Source organism: Euprymna scolopes, chromosome 2, assembly GCF_053919585.1.
Source record: "Euprymna scolopes isolate OS-2025 chromosome 2, ASM5391958v1, whole genome shotgun sequence".
In the NCBI taxonomy this organism is placed as follows: Eukaryota; Metazoa; Mollusca; class Cephalopoda; order Sepiida; family Sepiolidae; genus Euprymna; species Euprymna scolopes.
Window position 1 is genome coordinate 101,827,450 of NC_136483.1, and position 20,618 is coordinate 101,848,067.

Below are 20,618 nucleotides of genomic sequence, written 5' to 3' on the forward strand. Positions count from 1 at the left end.
TGTTACAAGAAAAAGGCCCCTTTTCTTATAAATAAGAAAAACATTAAATAAGTGGAAAATGAGATTAGGATAGACCGAGATTCGAACCGTGAAAGCAAGGTTCAAAATAGATTCGGAGTTGGAATGTTAGAATTTCGCATTGTTAAATTGCATTTAAATAGTTTAGATATTATTTATTTGTAAAAAGAATTCATTGTTCATTCTTTTATAGAAAGTGAATTAAAAAAGGTCAGCTAAAAAAAAATAATGAACAATACAATTTAAAAACATATTGAAAAATAAGTTAGGTTGAAAAATAGGTTAGTGAGAATTCTTTGTTGCAGAAGTGTGCTTAGAGAATGTGCCGAGCCACGTATGTTTAAGCCACGTGAGTCGATCACGTTTTAAAACCACACATCTGACATCATAGCAAAAATGAATTCTCAATATAGGAGCTAGTTTCAGTCAGAGAGGCAGTTGAGAAGACAGGTTTGGACAGTCAGCAGTGTCGGTCGGACAGAGCTGACATGATCGGAGGCGGGTCCCTTTAGAAGTGAAGGGAGAACGTTTAATCATATAGAACGACTTTGAATTCCTTGACGTCATCATCATTCGAACGGTCGATCCGATAATAGTTATCATCATGTTTTTGTAAAACTGTGCCGTGTCATCATTCAACAACGAAAGGTAATGTGTGAAACATCCTTAATATGAACTTTGTCTCCCTCATCGTTATTATGAACTTTATGTAACTCTTACAAGAAGTGTATCTCTCTCATCTCAACCGGTTATAAATGTTTCCCTCAGTATTGTCATCCTCATTATTGTGTTATGAGTCCCCCACTAAACATGTCTATAATATGGACCCCTTGCTATACAACATATATTCGTGTCTCTGACGCATGTAAATCGATACGTTATGTAACGTCTATATCAACGAGTGCGTGTGTATATATATATATATACATACATACATACATACACACACACACACACATATATATATATAACTGTAATGAAATAAAAAAGGACAAACAGAGTTATGTGTTCATCAACGTTTCGTTTTTATTCCGAGACTTCCTTTCGAAATAAAGACGAAACGTTGATGAACACATAACTCGGTTTGTTTGTTTTTTTTATTTATTACTCTATTTTGTCGGAATACTATTTCCATTATTCTCATCATATATAACTGTTTAAATGTAAGCTTCTTATCCCTGACCGTATTTGTACCGTACGTAGCGTCTCATTGTGTGTGTGTGTGTGTGTGTGTGTGTGTGTGTCAGTTTGTATTATTGTAATGTTCTCTTTCTGTGTGTATAGTATTTATTGAGTGTACGGTACGGCTGCGTGAGGGCGTTTACGCATATACAATTACACAAATAGATACAGTTCACAAACAAACAACTGGCATTTTGCAGTGGAGCATATCAGATCAAATGGCACATACCTTTTTCCATAGTTTCCACGATGCAAAAATAATTTATCCTCCAAGGGGAAAAATAACGACAAAGTTATATATATATATATATATATATATATATATATATATATATATATATATATAATTTTAATTTAACATTTATTCTCTTCTCACAGATCTCCTCGAAGTTGGCACGCTTTTTCTCTAGAGGCTTACATCGTCTCCAGTTAGCCAGTCGAAATGCCTTCACATCTGATGACCGGTCTGTTTCTCGCTCAATGAAATAAGGGGTATATAATAACAACCATCCCTTTATTTCTTAACTGACGTCACAGGTCACTCTTATTGTTATTCTAAATTAACTTTTGTTTTACTAAAAACCAAAATTCCAATCTTCATTATATAAATAAACCCTGTTACTGGCTTAAATATTGTTACTTTTGCTGAAACTAAACTTCGACTGTCGTTTGCATGAAATATTTCTTCTAGTTGTTTTTTTTTTTTTTTTTTTTTTTTTTTTTTTTTCAACATTTCTTTTTGGTCCCCCGACAAAAGGAGGGGGGGGACCTGTAAAGTCACCCTTATCCGTTCGTCTGTCCGCACTTTTCTCAATAACTACGCCTTGGAATTTTTTGAAATTTTGCATAAATATTACACATGATATGAATAAAAAAAAGTAACAGAACAGATTTTCCAGGAAAACTCCGGTACCCCCTCTCCAGGGGGTGCCTTTCGGGTTAAAATGGCTAAAATTGACAGTTTTGTGCTTGTTAAAAAAAAAAAAAAAAAAAAAATTGATGCCTTGGATTTTTGTAGAACGTTTTGAAAATTTGTAACTAACTGATTTCTATATAATTTTGTTTCTAGAGATAACTCTTGGGTGTGCCCCAGGGGCTCTTTTAGGGCTAATAAAGACACTCCATTTTTGAGACTATTTTACCATATTTGCACAAAATTTTCTGTGTATGTCTATTTAGCAGTTTTGCATGGTGCTGAACTCAAATTTAAATATGTTAATGCCTTGGGGACTTTTGGTTCTAAATGGGTGGGAGGGGGGCAATGGTGGTAATTTCTTTTTTTTTTTTTTTTTTTTTTTTTTTTGCATGGTGCAGAACTCAAATTTACATATGTTAAGGCCTAAAACTGAACCGTTTGTTCATTTTCACCAGAATTTGACGTCCCCTGGGGACTTTTGGGGCTAAATTGGAAGCAGGGGGGGGGAATGCTGAACTTAGTCAATTTTTTTATATCTCGTTCACTGTGCATCACGGGGGACCATGCATGCTTCACTTGTTGATATTGAAATATTCTCTGTTGAATATTTCGTATTTCATAACACTGACAATCGCAGCTATTTTCGCTTCGTTTAAGTCATCCAGCGCTTTCCTGGATACCGATATTCAACAACGATATTAATTAGTAAAATACATAGATCTTTAAAAACATGTATGGATTAGTCTAGTTGAATTTAAATGTGATTGTAATTTAAACAAACTTGGTTATTTAATTAATATACATGAATAAAAAGGGTCGACCGTGGATTTGAGACTATTTTTAGTGGTGTACGTTTATACTACTACGAGAGCTAAAAAAAAAAAATATTACTGAAATATAGTTATGTCACTTAGTTTTTGCATAAAAAGGTCGTTTCCCTTGTATTTGTCTTTACTTAAACTCGCACATGCCGTTTTCCAAGGTGATGCTTATTCTCCATTTTGTACAACAAAAAACTGTTACTGACCAGTGGGAAAGTACATTTTCTATCGACCTGCATAGTTTTAAACTTTTGAAATTGCAAGTTTTATTCTTAAAAAAATTATTCATTACTTTCATTTAGCCGAATTCGTCGATAAAAGATGGCTATCAACATTTTTTTTTTTTAGATGTTCACCGATTTCTGGCTTAAGATATTTTTAAAAAGCTAAGTTTAATCCGATTAGAAATCGTCCCTTGAACTTAGGGTTAGTAGTAACCGTATGTTGTGTTAAGAAACTAGTTATAACCTATGGCTAGGCTTTAATGAGCTAAATTACTTCCACACACACACACACGCACACATGAATAGAAACAATAAACAAATGTTAGATGCATTGGCAAACCACCAAAGTAAATATTAGGTTGGTGCAAAAAAAAAAAAAAGAAAAAAAAATTCGTTTTCTCACATATGTTACTTTTATGATTTCTGAATTAATTCATTGAGATTATATATATATATATATATATATATATATATATATATATATATATATATATATATATATATATATATATATATATATATAGCCATGTTATATATCATTTTGAAGCGCGTTTTTCGCTCTATCCAATTCTGTTATTCGTTACCGTTCTCGATCCCTTCATTTATTTATTTTTATTTTTTTATGGCTTTTCGACAGCATGGGCAAAATTCTAATCTGCACGATTTTCTTATTCCGATTCAAACTAGACCGAAAAATCTGCCAAGACAGCTTGTGATATAAACGATGCGTTTGGTCCAGGAACCACTAACGAACGTGTTGCACAACGGTGGTTCAAGAAATTTCGCAATGGTGACGAGAGCTTCGATGATGAAGACGGTCGCGGCCGGCCGACTTCAGTTGATAATGAACATTTGAAAACCTTAATTGAAGCCGATCCTCGCAAAACCACATAAGTTGCTGTTGAGCTCGAGGCCGACCACTCAACAGTCGTTCGCGATTTAAAGCAAACAGGGGAATAAAAAGTTGGATAAATGAGTGCCGTGTGAATTGAACTGAACAATAATAAAAAAAAAAAAATTGTCATTTTGAGGTGTCTTCTACGCTTCTTCTGTGCAACAAAAACAACCCATTTCTCGAACGGATTGTGAAGTGTGATGAGAAGTGGATCCTCTACGACAACAAGCGACGTTCGGCACAGTGGTTGGATGCCAGAAAAGCTCCTCAACACTTCCCGAAGCCGAAATTGTACTAAAAAAAGATTATGGTGACTGTTTGGTGATCTGCGGCCGGTGTCATCCATCACAGTTTCTTGAATCCGAGTGAAACGATTACGGTGGAGAAGTACTGCCAACAAATTGCCAAAATGCATCAGAAACTCCAATGTATGTGTCCGAGATTGGTCAATATGAAGGGACCGATTCTCCTTCAAGACAATGCTCGCCTTCATATTACTCAACTGACCCTGCAGAAACTGAACGAATTGGGCTACAAGACTGCCTCATCCGCCATATTCCCTGGACCTCTTGCCCACCGATTATCACTTTTTCAAGCATCTCGACAACTTCCTGCACCAAAAATGCTTCAAAAGCCGAGATGATGCCGAATCGGCCTTCACTGATTTTATCACTTCCAGAACTCCGGATTTCTATGCTAATGGGATAAAAAAAAAAAAAAAAAAAAAAAAACTGGTTTCTCGTTGGCAAAAATGTGTTGATTCTAATGGTTCTTATTTCGATTAATAGAGTTTATTATGAAAGGAGTTATGATCTTTTGAAGTTGAACGTCAAAAAACATTATTTCTAATAAACACCCAATTACATCACATTAGAAACAACTATATCAATAAATAACAGTAATACTACACCTTGCAACAACATATCCAATACTATCATCATAAAACATCCTTTGGTTTAAACTAGTCAGCTAACATCAATAAAAGAAGCAGTGACACAAGAATTTATACTACACCTTAGGCTTATTAAAAACATCTTGTAGGCTTGAAATTTGCGACCACCTATAAAATAATAAACTAAAAAGTTGTTTTTTTTTTTTTTAAATTGACCGCCATTTTTGATTGACGAATTAGCTAAATGAAAGTAAGGAAACAAATTTTGCAAATAACAAAACTTACAATTTTTTCAAAAGTTTAAAACTGTACACTTTCACATCGACTTGCATAGTTTTAAACTTCTGAAAGTTTTAAGTTTTATTATTTGCAAATGTATTTTGTTACTTTCACCTAGCGAATTCGTCAATCAAAAAATGGCAGTCGATATTTTTTTCTTTTAGAAAAAAATTAAATTAAATTTTCTGCCGTTTTATAAAAAATTATTATTTTTTTTTTTTACAAGGGTGTCACCACTTATCAAGGCCCAGAGGCCACTCGAGGATAAGGGTTAATAGGTATACATTAGTCATTGTGATTTTAGCATAGTAAACAGTGGGAATTTTGTAACTTGGATTACTTAGAGGGACGATTCAATTAGAACTTGTTCACATTGGACTTCTTTTTTTTTTTTTTTTTTCATAGGTATCAACTCATTATCAAGGCCAAGAGGCCACTCAAGGATAAGGGTTAAAGAGTGTACAGTAGAAATTGGACAATATAATAATCATTAGTAATGAAAATTTGTTAAATTTGATAACTTATATGGAACGGCTCATCAAGAACTTATTTACGTTAGACTTGAAGACAACCATATTGTAGTCAGCCGGAAAGCAGGAAAACGGAAGACAATTCCACAGGCGTGCAGTTCTAATAAAAAAGCTTTGTTCATGGAATCTACGTTTAGGTTTAGGCACAGTGCTGCACGTTTTGATTATTTTAGACTTCTTGCCTGTTAACTATAGTGCACTTTTGCAAAAATAAGATACGTCTATTCAATCTGTGAGTTTGTTGATTCAAATGTTTTGTTCGTGTGTTTGTTTTTTTTTTCAAACTGAAGTGTGACAGACCAACTGATATACCGACGGACAAAGCCTATCCTGAAGATGTAAGGACGCTTCTCAAAAGGGAGTTGGGGGGGGGACAATTTCTTTCTTTTGTCTTAAAAACTTTACTTCCAAATTAGGCACTTCTGTCAAAGAAAAATTCCCCGGGCCCCAAAAAAATATAAATAAATAAATGCAACTCAACAACCACTTAAAAACTTTTTTTTTTTCTTTTTTTGCGAGGGAGGAGGCTATATGGTCTGTTAAATATTTTTGAAACTCGAGATGCGTTTCCTTAATTTCCAGGATTCTTACTCAACCGAAATCTTAAGGACGATTTTTGGGACATAACGCCATACAGTAAAACAAAACAAAAAATAATTAATAATAAAATAAACCTACAAAAAGAGAAAGGTTGGCATCACCAAAATCTTACTTTTCAAGACTTTGCAAGAATATTGTAGGAAATCATCCTTGTGTGACAAATAGAGAAGACAAGTCGTGACTATTATGAGAAAAGTGTTGTTGGTTATGAACGAAAAACGGCTTACCATAACTTGGTTATAAGAACAAACTTCTTTTTTTAATGGAAATCGACCCAGACAAGGCGTGAAGCCACTTAATGTAAGGAACTAACAAAAACGAAAGATGATCATCACAAAGATAAAACATAACTATCGACCTTAGTCTTGAAAAGACCAAGTTGATAGAGGTAAGAGAAAAACAGTCAGCAGGAAGAGAGTTCTGCAATCTTTCAATCCTTGGGAAAAAAGCTACTGAAATAGGAAGCTGTATTACAATGAGGCATCAAAACAGTGAATTGGTGAAGATCACTAGACCACCGAGTCAAACGAGCTGGAACAAAGGAAGCAGGGAATAAATCAGGCCATTCTAAAGAACACATGCCATAACAGTATTTATAGTAAAGACCGAGACTGGCAACATCATGTGTCTGTAAGATATAGGTTGCGCAGAAGAAAGAGCATTCGTTAATTAAATTACAGATACACTTCTGCCACTCGTGAAGAAACCTCAAACGAGATAGAAAATCACTAGTCCAAATATGACAACAGTGTCCCATGGTCTGATAGTGTTGTATTTCTGCCGTGTTAAAAAAAAAAATAATGACACACTGATATATAAAGATATAACAATATGTCTTTATTCTCGGTGACAGTTATGGATGGTTGGTCGTTAGGAGAGAGATGCACACAGGAATTTAACGGGTTGCTTATTCCTCGGATTAATCGTCAACCAACAACAATATCATTTTCGATTATTATTATTATTATTGTATAAGCATTTATGACGACCTGAAATACCCCTTTGGAATGGTATTGTCACTGTAGCCACGCCCCAAGGGCGTTTTATTCGACCATTGTCATTTCACTGGATTGATCTGACTTTGATTACACCTGTGTAATCTTTTGTCGAAAATAACATTTCAAACATCACACTTAACTTTTCTTCCTGACAACTGATCAAGTTTGTTGCTTCTTCACACGGGTGCCTGCCAGGTTTATAATTTTTATTCAAATGACGTCTTGGTACATTTGATAATTATTTTGTTGTTTCTTGCATTTGTCGCCACGTGTATGCATTTACGAAGTTGATTTCTCGGTACACACGGCCTAGATATCTAACAATAGTCTCAGTTGTGAGAAAGTGTTTAGAGTGATAAAGAGAACCAACTTTACAAGAAACGGAATGAGCAATGGATCTAAGGTGTGAACCTCAAGAAAGATTTGATGAAAAAAAAAGGCCAGGATGTTCCAGAGTTGATTTTTTTTTTTCCTCAAGAGCAAAGACATCCATGAGAATCTCAGGAAGAAAAGGGACACACCTACGATTGAAAGCAATTTTATTCGTGCAGTTTTATTAACACAACAGACATGGTCCGGGAAAATTTACATAGACAAGAATATGAAAATATGTCGGTATATGAGAATGTACTAGCAACGTGTGGATTAATTTGGGTCTTTTCTTTCGCCTAGCTCAAGTCAGAGACGGAGGGGGGGGCGCAGGAATATGCCGTCTTGCCATCTTCAGGCCAAAACACCGTCATTTTATACAGCGTTATTAAAATTATTTGCAAGATCATTTCCAGATATTTCCTAGCTAGCAAGCTTGTGAAGCACACCTTTCTGTCAAACCCACTTGAAAGTCCTTGGTATATCAAGAGTTATAGCCCTAGAGCACAGCCTATCCTGCCATCGTTGTTAGATTCATTTATCCTATGCGATATTAAAGTCAAAATGTCAACTGTTGATCTTGTAAAGAATCATACGGAAGAGAATGATTGTCATTAGTGAACGGGGAGAGAGAGAAGGAAAAGGAGAGAAAGAAAAGAATATAAGATATATAATTAATAATAAGTAGGTTGTCGTTTGCTTAATTAATAATATATAAGATCCTTAGTCTAGGCATTCGTCAAGTAAACAGATGGTCCATGATTATTCTCTAGATGAAGGATCTCTTCCTTTTCACTCTTTCTGATTTGATGTATGACGTCATCCATTATGCACGGTTATCCCACACCTGTTTTAACCAATGACGTAATCCTTTAGATACCATAAAGTGTGCACGATGACTAATAATGAAACAAGATAGACAAACACACAACATCTTTAGAGTCTTTATAGTATATAGATATGATAAATATAACCCCGTGAGTCACATGTGATCTATATATAAGCGGGAGGCGCCCGGCGTTGCCCGGTCATAAAATATGCTTAAATATATTTTAATTTATGCAGGTTTTCTATATAAATATTATCATAGAGTCAATTCTCTATTGATTATTCTATACTAAATTGTACTCAATATATAGTAATGACTCCATAAGTAATATATATATATATATATATATATATATATATATATATATATATATATATATATATATATATATATATATGATTCAGGTGCCATCAATTAGAATTGAAACCGAAACCAAAGTCATGAAGAATTCTTGGTAAAATTACTTATTACAAGATTCAAGCAAGCAAGCCCGGGCGGTCCAGGTCCACAAAGTTTCATACACCATAAAACTGCCACTTAATCTTATATTCAAACACGATAGTGTTTGGATATAAGGTTAAGTGACAGATTTAGTCATTTAAAACTGCTTTAAAGCTTAATTGCTCACTCATTTTTCGACCAAATTTCAAACAATTATTACAGTTTATAGATCATCTTCTCAGCTATATTGGGAATTTTTTTTTTTTTTTTTTCAATTTTCGTTCAGTAAAACAAAAGTTATGAACTTTCTGATGTTCAAAATCGTAAAAAATATGTAAGAAGGTGAACAACGCTTTTTATGACTGGTTTCCATAACAACCACGACGCTTCGGCGACTACTGTTGCTACTAATTCAATGCTGTATCGAAAAGAGAAGTAACAAGTGAAACGGAGAAAATGAAAACATGAAAGGGAGATAGTTGGGGTTATTTTATTGAAAGCAGGCGAGTGCCGTACATTGTTATTACATATGTATTTATGGGGGCAAAAAAAAAAGACTAAAATTAAACAAAGAACAAGTGAATTTATTAGAAGCCTGGAAAAATAATGGATTGCAAGCTTAAATTTGGAAAAGAAAGGACAAGATATTCTAGTAAAAAATATAAATTTATAATTTAAAATATTGCAGCATTAAGAATTTTTTAAATTCAATTTATAATATTATATAATCAATTCTTAATGTTGCAAAATTTTAAGTTATAAATTTGTTATATTTTAATAGAATATCTTGTCCTTTTCTTTTCCAGTTTAAAAAACTAGTCCTTTACTTTTCCATGTTTAATCTTAACCATATTACTTTTCATGCTTGCATTTTTCTATTGCAATATATATATATATATATATATATATATATATATATATATATGGGGATGTCCATATAATATTTATGGAAATAAATATAATCTCACTTTTATTTTTCCGTTGATAGCGAAAAAAAATAGAAGTGAGATTCTGCTTTTTATATGTTATTACATTTAATTTTTATATGATTTTGATTTTTCCTATTTTTAGTCTTTTTTATTTTTCTTAACATTTTTTGGAAATGGCAGACTGTATTTATATTAAAATTCTGTATAGACTACCACCCCGTAATTAATCTCCTTTTAGCGTTTCCAGATCTTTCCTGTCAGGGGTCTTTGCTTCAGTTTCAATCCTAAATGAGGTCACTGATTGCCATAAAACAAAATCGCTTTTTTTTTTGGGGGGGGGGGGACTCTTCTCCTGTTTCACTCGATTGTTTTTTCACGGTTCAATTTGAAATATCATTTTCATCCATTAAACTTTGAAATAACAATTTTTGTAGTTTCCCCCCCCCTTCTTATTTATTAATAGCATTTACTTGTTTCAGAGGGTTTATGTTTAAAATGGCGAGATACGTGCAAATGGCCGATCCCCAAAACGTATCATTTTATGTAAATCCAAAAGGAAAGTAATTTTAGAAAAAGTGTGAACTAGTAGAAAAAATATTTTTTCTTATAGATTTCGGTGTGCTTAAAAAGAATATAATAACCGTTTCCATCGCAAATTTACAGTTTGCGTGGTATTAACCCCTGAATCCTGGGACTATATTCCGCCATTTCCCTGCCTTCGTTTACGCTACACGTAAACGTGTTTTCTTACATTATGTATTCGCGTGCGCACGAGCGTAGTAAAGTGACTTGTCACAGCGTAGAGAAATCTTTAGCGAACATTTTAAATTTAAAAAATGAACCATATTTTTTTTTTTAATTGATCTGAAAAATTAAATTTTCACGAGCGGTTTATAAAAACATTTTTATGTCTTTCGTTCTTTTTGGGGGAGAGAGGGGATATTCAATTATAGAACTTGTACAGCTTAACAGGTGCTTCTGCAGTTTAATTAACTGTTTTCCGTAAGTAACGCGCCGACATTTCTCGAGCAAAGTACTGTTTAACATTTCACAAAAAATCTGTGTTTACATGGGGGAGGGGCGAACAGTACTTTGCTCGATAAATATCGGCGCGTTACTTACGGAAAAACGGTTAATTAAACTGCAGAAGCACCTGTTAAGCTGTACAAGTTCTATATTGACCCCCCCCAAAAAAAAGGACGAAAAAAAAAACATAAAAATGTTTTTGTAAACCGCTCGTGAAAACTTAATTTTTTTAGATTAATTAAAAAAAAAACATTAAACACTACGTAACAGAAAAAATATGGTTCATTTTTCTTATTTCAAATGTCCGCTAAAGATTCCTCCGCGAAGCACACGGAAATCTACAAAGCAAAAAAAAAAAATGTTTTTCTATACGAACGTAAGACGGGCCTTAAAATAAAACCTTTTTTGTATTTTATTTTATCTTAACGAAAAACAAAACGCGAAGATCCGAATTTACGTAAACAAATAAAATGATGCGCTGTTTTATTTACTTTTTAATTATGGAAACCAATAAAATGCTAATTGTGAAAAATAAAATGTGATTTCTCTTCAGTCTATGCGCATGCGCAGTCAGCCGACTTACGCCATTATAGCTGATTATACAAAGAAAATAATCCCTTCGAAAAATATATTTTTATTGTAGATTTCGTTGTGCTAAAAAAGAATTTGAAAACCGGATGATCCGTCGTAAATTAATAGTTTTGGAGATATTATATCTCCAAAACTATTAATTTACGACGGATACGGTTTCCAGATTCTTTTTTAGCGCAACGAAATCTACAATACATTTTTTCTACTAGTTCGCGCTTTTTCTAAAAGTTTACCAAAAAACACCTTTACTAAAGTTATAGCTGTAGATACTAAAAGAAAAACGTATAAATTTATTTTTCTTTTTATGAAAGCAAATCGAGCATGCGGAGTCTCCCTCCAGGAGTAAAAAAAAAAAAAAAAATACGTTCACCATGACTAATGTTTGTGCAAAATTTCAAAAGGAAAGAAAGAAAAAAAAGGCGTAGTTATTGAGAAAAGTGCGAACAGACGAACGTGAGTGAATTACCAAGTCCAATCCCTCCTTGGTAGAGGGATCAATAAAGCATCGTAGATGTTTACATTTTTTTTTTTTTTTTTCGGGAACATTACGAAGAGAGCTTCTAAAGCCAGTGTTAATTAAATCAATATAACTCAAATAAATAAAATAATTTTTCAAATTAACAATATTACCATTGAATTAAGCATAGTTTATTCAATATCTTTGCCCACGAAATCATAATATAATTGCAAATAATATTTCATGTAAATTTTTAATGATAAAAATTTCCGGGGAGATTTTTAATGTAATGTAAGAAATTTCTTCCCTATGCACCCAAATTCCTCCCTGCAGATAGCAAATGAAACTCCACAAACAAAAGCCATACCTTTAAAACTCAAATTTTATTCAAGATGTATCAGTAAATGAAAGTTCACAGTAAGTCTCTTGCAAAACAGTGGCTGAATTTGCTATCCATTGCAATGGAGCCGGTAGTTATGATTCCTCTGTGGGAATGTTAGTTCAGGTTTCCTTTTAGAAGGATCCATGTTGTACATGGTTGAACACGGCGGGAATGTTGTCGCCCAATATGGCATATTTTAGGACCTCGTGATCTCTGGAAGAAATAGGAATAATTTCTATAATCAAATATATCAAGCCGAACTCTGTAGAATATCATCATTGGGTAAAATAAGTTCAGCAATTATGTTGTCTCTGTATTTAGAGAAATGTCCTTCGTCCACCCACTGCATGGTACCAATGAAGGTAAAATCCTGGCACTCTATGACGGAGCACCGCTGTGCGAGTCCTTTACTGCTCCGTTTTCATTGTAGACTGAAAAATTACGTACCTGTAATACAAAATTGGCGCCAACTGGCGCATTCAAATCGAACCAATCAAAGACCGTCTAGCAAATCATGTTAGGCGGGCAAACAAATGGCGTTGGTTATAGAATTTTTCACAGTAATATTATATTTCCATTGAACCCATGAACGGGTAAACATCCGCGTAAGATTTTTTTTTTTTAATCTTAAAAAAAATAAAAATAAAACAAATTGAAAAAATAAAAAAATAAAAAAAATTTGCAAAAAAAAAAAAAATAATGTAAACAATGGTATGATTTCTACTCGATCGATATCTCGTTCAGTCTCAAAAGACAATGGATACACTCTGTAAGGGTAGCCGCGCGAGTAATTGTGAGGCAAGAGTTGCGCAATTCCAACCACACCTCTTTTGAATCGGCATTGCTTGTGTTCAATGGCAAGATGTGCTAGACGATTGGAAGCAATGCCGAGATAAGCAGAGAGCATATACAGCACCTGGAATTCAGAAATGGTTACCCATTTTAGCATTATTCAAACTTAATGTTGCTTAACTTCGGTGATTTAATGGGGGGGGGGAACCGGTGTGTAAATGATTGATTTAAAAAAGTATGGTTGGATAGATCTGCAAAATATACAAAGGTAATTTTATAACTTTCATAAGTAATTATTTTTTCAAATTTAAATTCTATTTAAACATTGATAAAGAATTGATTTTGCTTATTTTTTTTTTTTTTTGAATGAATAAAAATTAACAATAGATTGAGTAATGTAATTTGCTCAAATTGACTTTTTGAACAACATTTTATAAACGTTTTGTTTCAAAGACTAAGGAAAAAAAAAAACATTGATAAACGAACGTCATGAATAATTTAGAGTATTACTAAATAAAAAAAAAACTTCTATCAAGTTAAATATGAATTATTTTGTCGAGAAAAACACAAATTTTTACTTGTATACATTAAAAAAATATTCTAATTAAATAAGCATTTCCTGTTTTATTACATTAAAATAAACGAAATTATTACACTTTTCGTGATCCGTATTTTTGTGAAAAATCAGCCGGATTTGTGATTGACAATATTTCGTTCCGACTAGCCAGTTTATTTTAGTTTATTGAGCATTTTTTTTTTTTTTTTTTATTTTAAAACGTGTGTACATTTTCTTTAATTCGGTATCGTTGAAACAGTGTTTGAAAACTGATAATTATTTTTCAGAGATTTTTAAAGTTAATTTATCCGTACTTTAAATTCGAACAAATTTTCAACATTTTTCACAGTAAGTTTTTAAATGGGTAAATATGCATATTTTCCATTTTGGATATTAATTTTGTGTTTGAAAGATTACAAACCGATCAAAATTTAGAAACAATTATAAGATTATTTTAAGAAGTCTTTTTTTTTTCCGGCCATTTTTGCCCATAACTTGAAATAGCGCATTCGTCGGCTTCCCTTTTGAATAGCGCGTACGTTAGTTTACGTTCGAAATAGCACATTCGTAGGCGATAATGTCACTAAATCTAGTCAACACGAGTTGATTGCGAGAACAAAAAAAAAACCCATCTGTGTAAGCATTAAAAATGTTTTTTTATGTTAAATATTATCATATAAAGAGTCATTTCGGGTTAATATTTATTTTACTCACTCGAGAAATACACGATTTAAATAAGTAAATATTAATTAAAAGTTAACCAATAGAGCTATATTTTAGCTGCTTTGTTTCGAAACAAAAAGCCTTGACCTTGTTGATAAAAAAAAAGAACGAAACGCTGTGATCCTAAACGGAAAACGAAACCAGCCAAACTCGAAAACTAAAAACTGAAGCCACACTTTGAGAAACAAGCACGAAAAATATTTTATTTACAAACACTATTGTGTAATCAGAAACCAACAAATTAAATAAACAACAAAGATATTTCTAGTTTCGTTTTGGATCACGGCGTTTCCCTTTTTTGATCAACAAGATCAATGCTGTTATGTTCGATACGAAGCGTCTACAAGACAGCCTTGTTTTTTAACCAATCTCTTCTCTGAGAAACTTTGTGTATCTGCGTGTCTTTGAGTTTGTTTCCTATAGACTCGAAAGCGGCTGGGTCGATTTTTATGAAATTTCACACGAAGATCATGTGTCTGGCAGTGTTCTTAGATAGGTTTTGTGTCGGAATATCTTCGATAAGTATCGATGATCGAAATAATCCGATGAAACAAACGGGCGATTTTGATCAAAATTAACATCTTAAACAGACTAACATCGCAAGTGCATTTGAGAAGTTTTATTACCACACAAGGCGAAAGGACCAACATATAAATCAACAATAGGTCCTTTGATATGACAGACGCGTTTGAAATGAATGTTCCTGTTTAAAACACAATTGCACAATGATACTTGACTTTTTCATTTTAAACTTAAATTCAAGCCATTGTCACCGCACAAGCAGTAAAGCCAGACATATAAAATCAACAGTAGATCCTTTGATATGACAAGAGCGTGTTCGAAATGAATATTTCTGTTTAGAGCACAATTGAAGCATCATACTTGATTTTAGTATTTTAAACTTTAATGCAAGCCATTATATATGAAAATAATTTTATAAAATCAGCAGTAGGTGTTCTACAGTGCAATATAGACTACAATAAACATAGTTACTGCGAGAGGCATATCTAGCTTCCTTCAGGTGCATTACGATTGGAGCCCAATTAGAGCAGGGAAGCAATCGATTTGATTGAAAAATAGACGATTTCATCGATTTCGATGACAGCAAAAATATGGGAGTGTGAAACATTTGTTATTCAATCCCGGGCAACGTCGGGTCGCCCTGCTAGTGTTTACATATTTAAATCGTGTATTTCTCGAGTTTAGATGCTTAAAATAAAATAAATATTAACTCGAAATAGCTTCTCATATAATATTTAACATAAAAAAACAGCTGTTTTTTTTTTTTAATATCTACACAGATATATATATATATTCTCGCAATCAACTCGAGTCTAGATTTAGTGACGTCACCTTGTAGACTTTAGTTTGAAATACTAGAGCAGAGCATTTTTTTTTTTTTTTTTTTTTTTTTTTTTTACAAAACTCCTGTCAAGGTCATTTCTACTTAACTATACGAGATTTATGCTTAATTTTTTGTGTACATTTTCTTTTCATCACGTGTACGTACATTATAACGATAACGATTTTTTATATGAGTTATTGACTAGAACCTATACTTGAACCAAGTAAAGTGTCAATGTCATAAAAAATCAAGATGGCCGAAGTGTTAAACCTAATCAGTAGTCAAGATCGTTGGTTGCTGAGGAAGTTTCGCTGTTAGAAGTGGATCATGACATTTCCTATTTGTTTAAACAAAGTTTCGTAAATAAACACTATTAATTCGTTTATTTATTTTTCCATTCATTTATTTTGTGTTTCCTTCTTTCTTTAGATTTCCCATTCCACAATTTTTTTTACTTTTTTTTTTATTTTTGCTTCTTTTTTTTATATTTATCTTTACTTCCTTTTTACTTCACTTTCCTCTTTAGTTCCTTTCTTATTCCATTCATTCGTTTCTCCCCCCCCTTTCTATTCATTCCTTCTTCACTTCCATTCATTATTTCTTCCTTGCATTCTTCAGATTTTTTTTCCACCGTTCTCCGTGTTTCATTCATCTTTGCGTCTGTAGGGAAAATTGTGGCTTACCATTAAAGCGTCTGCACATCAAGTGGATTCGAACTGTAGGGGATCAAGATGACGGCACTCGCAGCTTTTATTACTCGGCGGTCTCGCAAAGTAACGGAAAGTCTCGCGACTTATGTGCAAAATCTCGTCGGTCGGCTACATAAAGAGGCCGCAGAGAGAACGAGGACGATCGGCGACAAGAATCCTCGGAGATTGGTGTTGCGTGCGCTTGACTGTCTTGCCCCCCCCCCTTTTTTTTTTTTAATTACTTTTTTCCTTTCTTCCTTCATTTGTGTTACAGCATCCATTTTCTCCCTTCCTTCTTTTTGTATTTCATATTTTCGTTACTTGAGATCTCATCCTCTGTTTATCTTCCTTCGTTGTTCATTCTTTCTCTTACATTTTTCTTTCATTTTCTCTTTCATTCTTTTCACCATTTCTTTCCTCTTTCATTATTTTTTCCTCTCAAGTTCTCGTCATTCGTTCTTTTCTTTCATAATTTGTTCAGTCTTTGATTCCTTCTTTGTAGCTTTCATTATTTCCTAACTTCTTCCATCTTTCGCATTTCCCCTCCTCCTTTTTCCCATCGTCCATTTCTTTTTTATCTTCTTGTTTATCCCATCTCTTCATCCATCCTGTCCTCCATTTTTAACTTTCATTCTTTTTGTCTTCAACTAAGATTTATTCCCCTTTCCACTCCTCTTCGTTCTTTTCTACCTTTATTTATTATCCTTTCTTTTTTTTTCATCTATATATTTGCACATTATCTTCTTTTTTGTCTACCTTTTTTTCTTTTACTTAAGACTTATTTCCTTTCCTTTCTTCGTTTTTTTTCTTCCTTCATTTCTTATTCCCTTCTTCTTTCTTTACTTTTTTCTTATCTTTCTTTCTAGTCTTTCATTTTATTTCTTTAGACCTTTTCTTGTTTATTGCAATTCTTACTTTTTTTCTTATTTTTTCTTTCCTTCTATTTTATTTATTTCCCTCTATCGTTCTATTAATTCTTGCATAATTTATTTATTTACACCTTATTTTTCAGATGCTACCCGATCAGGCTGTCTGAAGATACTGACTTCCTGACTTAAATGCATCAAACATTGATGTTATTGTTTTTTTTTTTCTTTTTCTTTGTAAAATTCAGTCATGTTCTACAAATCCAAAAACATTTTTTTTTCTCTCTACAAAACAACCAAACTAAACATGCTAAATTGTTGATGATGTAAAAAGAAAAAATCTTCAGGCATAACATTTTTCCCGCCATGACTAAACCCGAAAAGGGTTGACTTGCTGTAAAACGAAACAACCACACACCACAAATATTTGAAGATATAAGGAACTTTAAGCATCAAAACTTTTTACCAAAATTACTGAATTTGTCATTAAATAATCGGAAAAGGGTTGATATGCTGCAAAATAAAACAACCAAACCAGGCACTTTTTTTTTTTTTTTGCTTTCCTTCATTTTCTCTTTTTACCTTCCATTCCTATCAATGCTTAAATCTGATTACTTCAATTTCTCCAAAATCTTATCTTTTATACGTTTCCTTTTCTGTACGTTAACAAAAAAAAAAAAAAAAAAAAAAAAAAAAAAATGACTGAACACTTTATTTTTCTGGTTGCAGATTTTTTTCAAAGTGGAGGACGGGAAGGAGGGACCAAAACATGCAAGAGCAATTCTTAAAATCGGCTCCGTTACCAAATATCTCGAGGTGTGGCACCGGCAAAAAAAAAAAAAAAAAATGTCTGTAGGCATACTTTACTACATCACCAGGATTCACAGACTTGCCTCCATTCGCGATCAAGCATCGAAATAATTGTACACTTATTATTATAAGAGGCAAGGACCATTAAACAAATAACGATTTCAAAGAATTTCAAGTATTTGATTACAAAAAAGAAATCTTTGTTTAACCCAGTTGTCACGACTCAAAAATTGTTTTTCTTATATGCAGAAGGTTCGAGACCAAATTTGATAATCTATATATTTTTCTTTGTCTGTCTTTCCGTTCCACTTTTTCTCGGAAACTACTAGGCAAATCTGGCTGATAAGGTGCAGCAAACTAAGTATTAAGGTTTCCGTTTGATGCAGTTAGAGATTAATAGGATTAGTTACCACAATAAACATTTACTATAGAAGTTTTCTCACTGAAATTTTCGATTAGTATTTAAAGTAAAAATGAGCACACATTTAATCATATTCAACTATCAATTTGGCATGAAGCACTTATTCTAAGTCAACGAGCCATAACTTTTGCCCCTTTTTCACTAAGTCTTCTATATTATATCTGTCTATCCTTTCAACTTTTTAGCCAATTTATGACGAACTAAAACGTCTAGTTTGCTTATGTTCTTTTAACAGTTTGGAATATTTGATAGGAGTCGGGTGCAGTAGATAGCTGTTTATATTTTTAATGTGGTCGTTACATTTTAATAGACCCAACATGATATATGCAGAGTAACAAAGGGAAGAAATTCGAGTCTGCTTTACTTCAGTTTTAACAAAAGTCATTTATTAACGGTACTTTCCAAACCATGCCCGCATCTTGTTGTTTTTTGTTTTGTTTTTTTGTTACACTTCCTCTCGTCTGCAACAACAAAACTCTGCCGTCTCAACACGTCTTTTCCATTACCTCATGCAGCCACGAGGTTACACGACTATCTTACGCCGTCATGTGCTTCCCAGACGCTGTCACTGCCACATGATTTTAAAAAAAATCTCTCTCCACTTTTTTCCCTTCTCTTCTTTCACTATAACATTATCTCGCACCACAGCTTGGTCATTTGTATATGTGAGATGCTACTACATACGTGCCCGTGGCTTCATTACATATTTACAGTTGATCGGTGCGAGTGCAAAGAAGGTAGGTTCCTTCTAGCGAGCTAAATGACCACTCACACCTGGGAGTATCCTGTACCTCTACAGGGTCACCATTCGCCCATGTATGAAGTATTGTTGTCACATCTGGGACTGATACATCTACCCCTAGACTCTCCTTCTTGGATAGGACCCAAAAAAGAGTTTCTAATCTAATAGGTCACACTTTGCCTACTAAGCTCCAACTCCTGTTGCATCGCCACAATCTTGCATCTCTGTGCCTGCTTTACAAATATTTTAATGGGCTGTGTTCTGATGAACTCGTTGCACTTGTGCCCCATCGGCGCACATATCCAAGACAAACCTGCTTAGCAACAAAATTTCACCCCTTCATTGTTGAGGACCCTAAATGCCAGAAATCTTTCTACTCTAATAGTTTCTTCCTTCGAACAGCTAGACTGGAATTCTCTTCCTGCTAACTGTTTCCTTGACTGTACTGATATGTAGAAGTTTAAACGTAAAACAACATCCTGTTAATCTTTGCTGTCTTAGGCATGGTTCCAAATGGTAGCCTCTTACGGTTTAATGGCGATATGCCTTGTTAGGAGTGAACGGGAGTATAACACTTTTTTTTAAGTCGCTTCAAACGCAAAAACTAATAATCCCGTGTGAAATTGACCAAGCCTATAAAACAGTGGATCAGTCAACCGAAATTAGAGTTCTCCCGGGGGAAAGGGACCAGCTATGTACCCCGACTTTCAACGTCAACAACGCCTATACTAAAAGACTAATATGTCACGCTGAAATAACACACACACACACACACACACACACACACACACACACACACACACACACACACACAACCGAACTTTGAATCAAACTTTCTGGCGCTTTTGTCTACTTCTTATTCAAGAACTTTAAAACTTCAACAAACTTTGTTCTTTCAAAGTATATTTTACATTTCTGTAAAATTGTGGATTGAAATATGTTTTGTTCGTTAATTCGTGTTCTCCCTCTTTCATTCTGAGATTCCCGGTGCTGAGTTAGCTTTTGCTAATTGGTGATCCATTCACAACATTCATGTTTTTATTCACCTTTTCTGTTCGCACTTTAACTGCATGGATATTAATTGTTAGCGTTGTTCTTGGCTCTTTTAAAAGATGTTACTATCGCCAAAATTCACCACCTGCAGCCAGGAGCAACACCCGTGCACATTAACTTCAAATCTACTACAAATCTATTCAACAATAGAAATTGCTTCTAAAATTAAATTAGCGGGACCTGCGGAAATTCCACAGGGGACTCTTTCATAATTCATATGTAATATATTGATGTTGGCTGTT

General features: G+C 33.5%; 1 long non-coding RNA gene across 1 annotated transcript; it reads left to right on the forward strand.

Moving 5' to 3' along the window:
• The first annotated feature begins 1,542 nt into the window (after positions 1-1,542).
• Positions 1,543-20,276, forward strand: LOC145293354 (uncharacterized). The gene is made up of 2 exons (XR_013869720.1): positions 1,543-1,737; positions 18,080-20,276. It is a non-coding gene; the product is annotated as an uncharacterized LOC145293354 (long non-coding RNA).
• Positions 20,277-20,618: the final 342 nt, after the last annotated feature.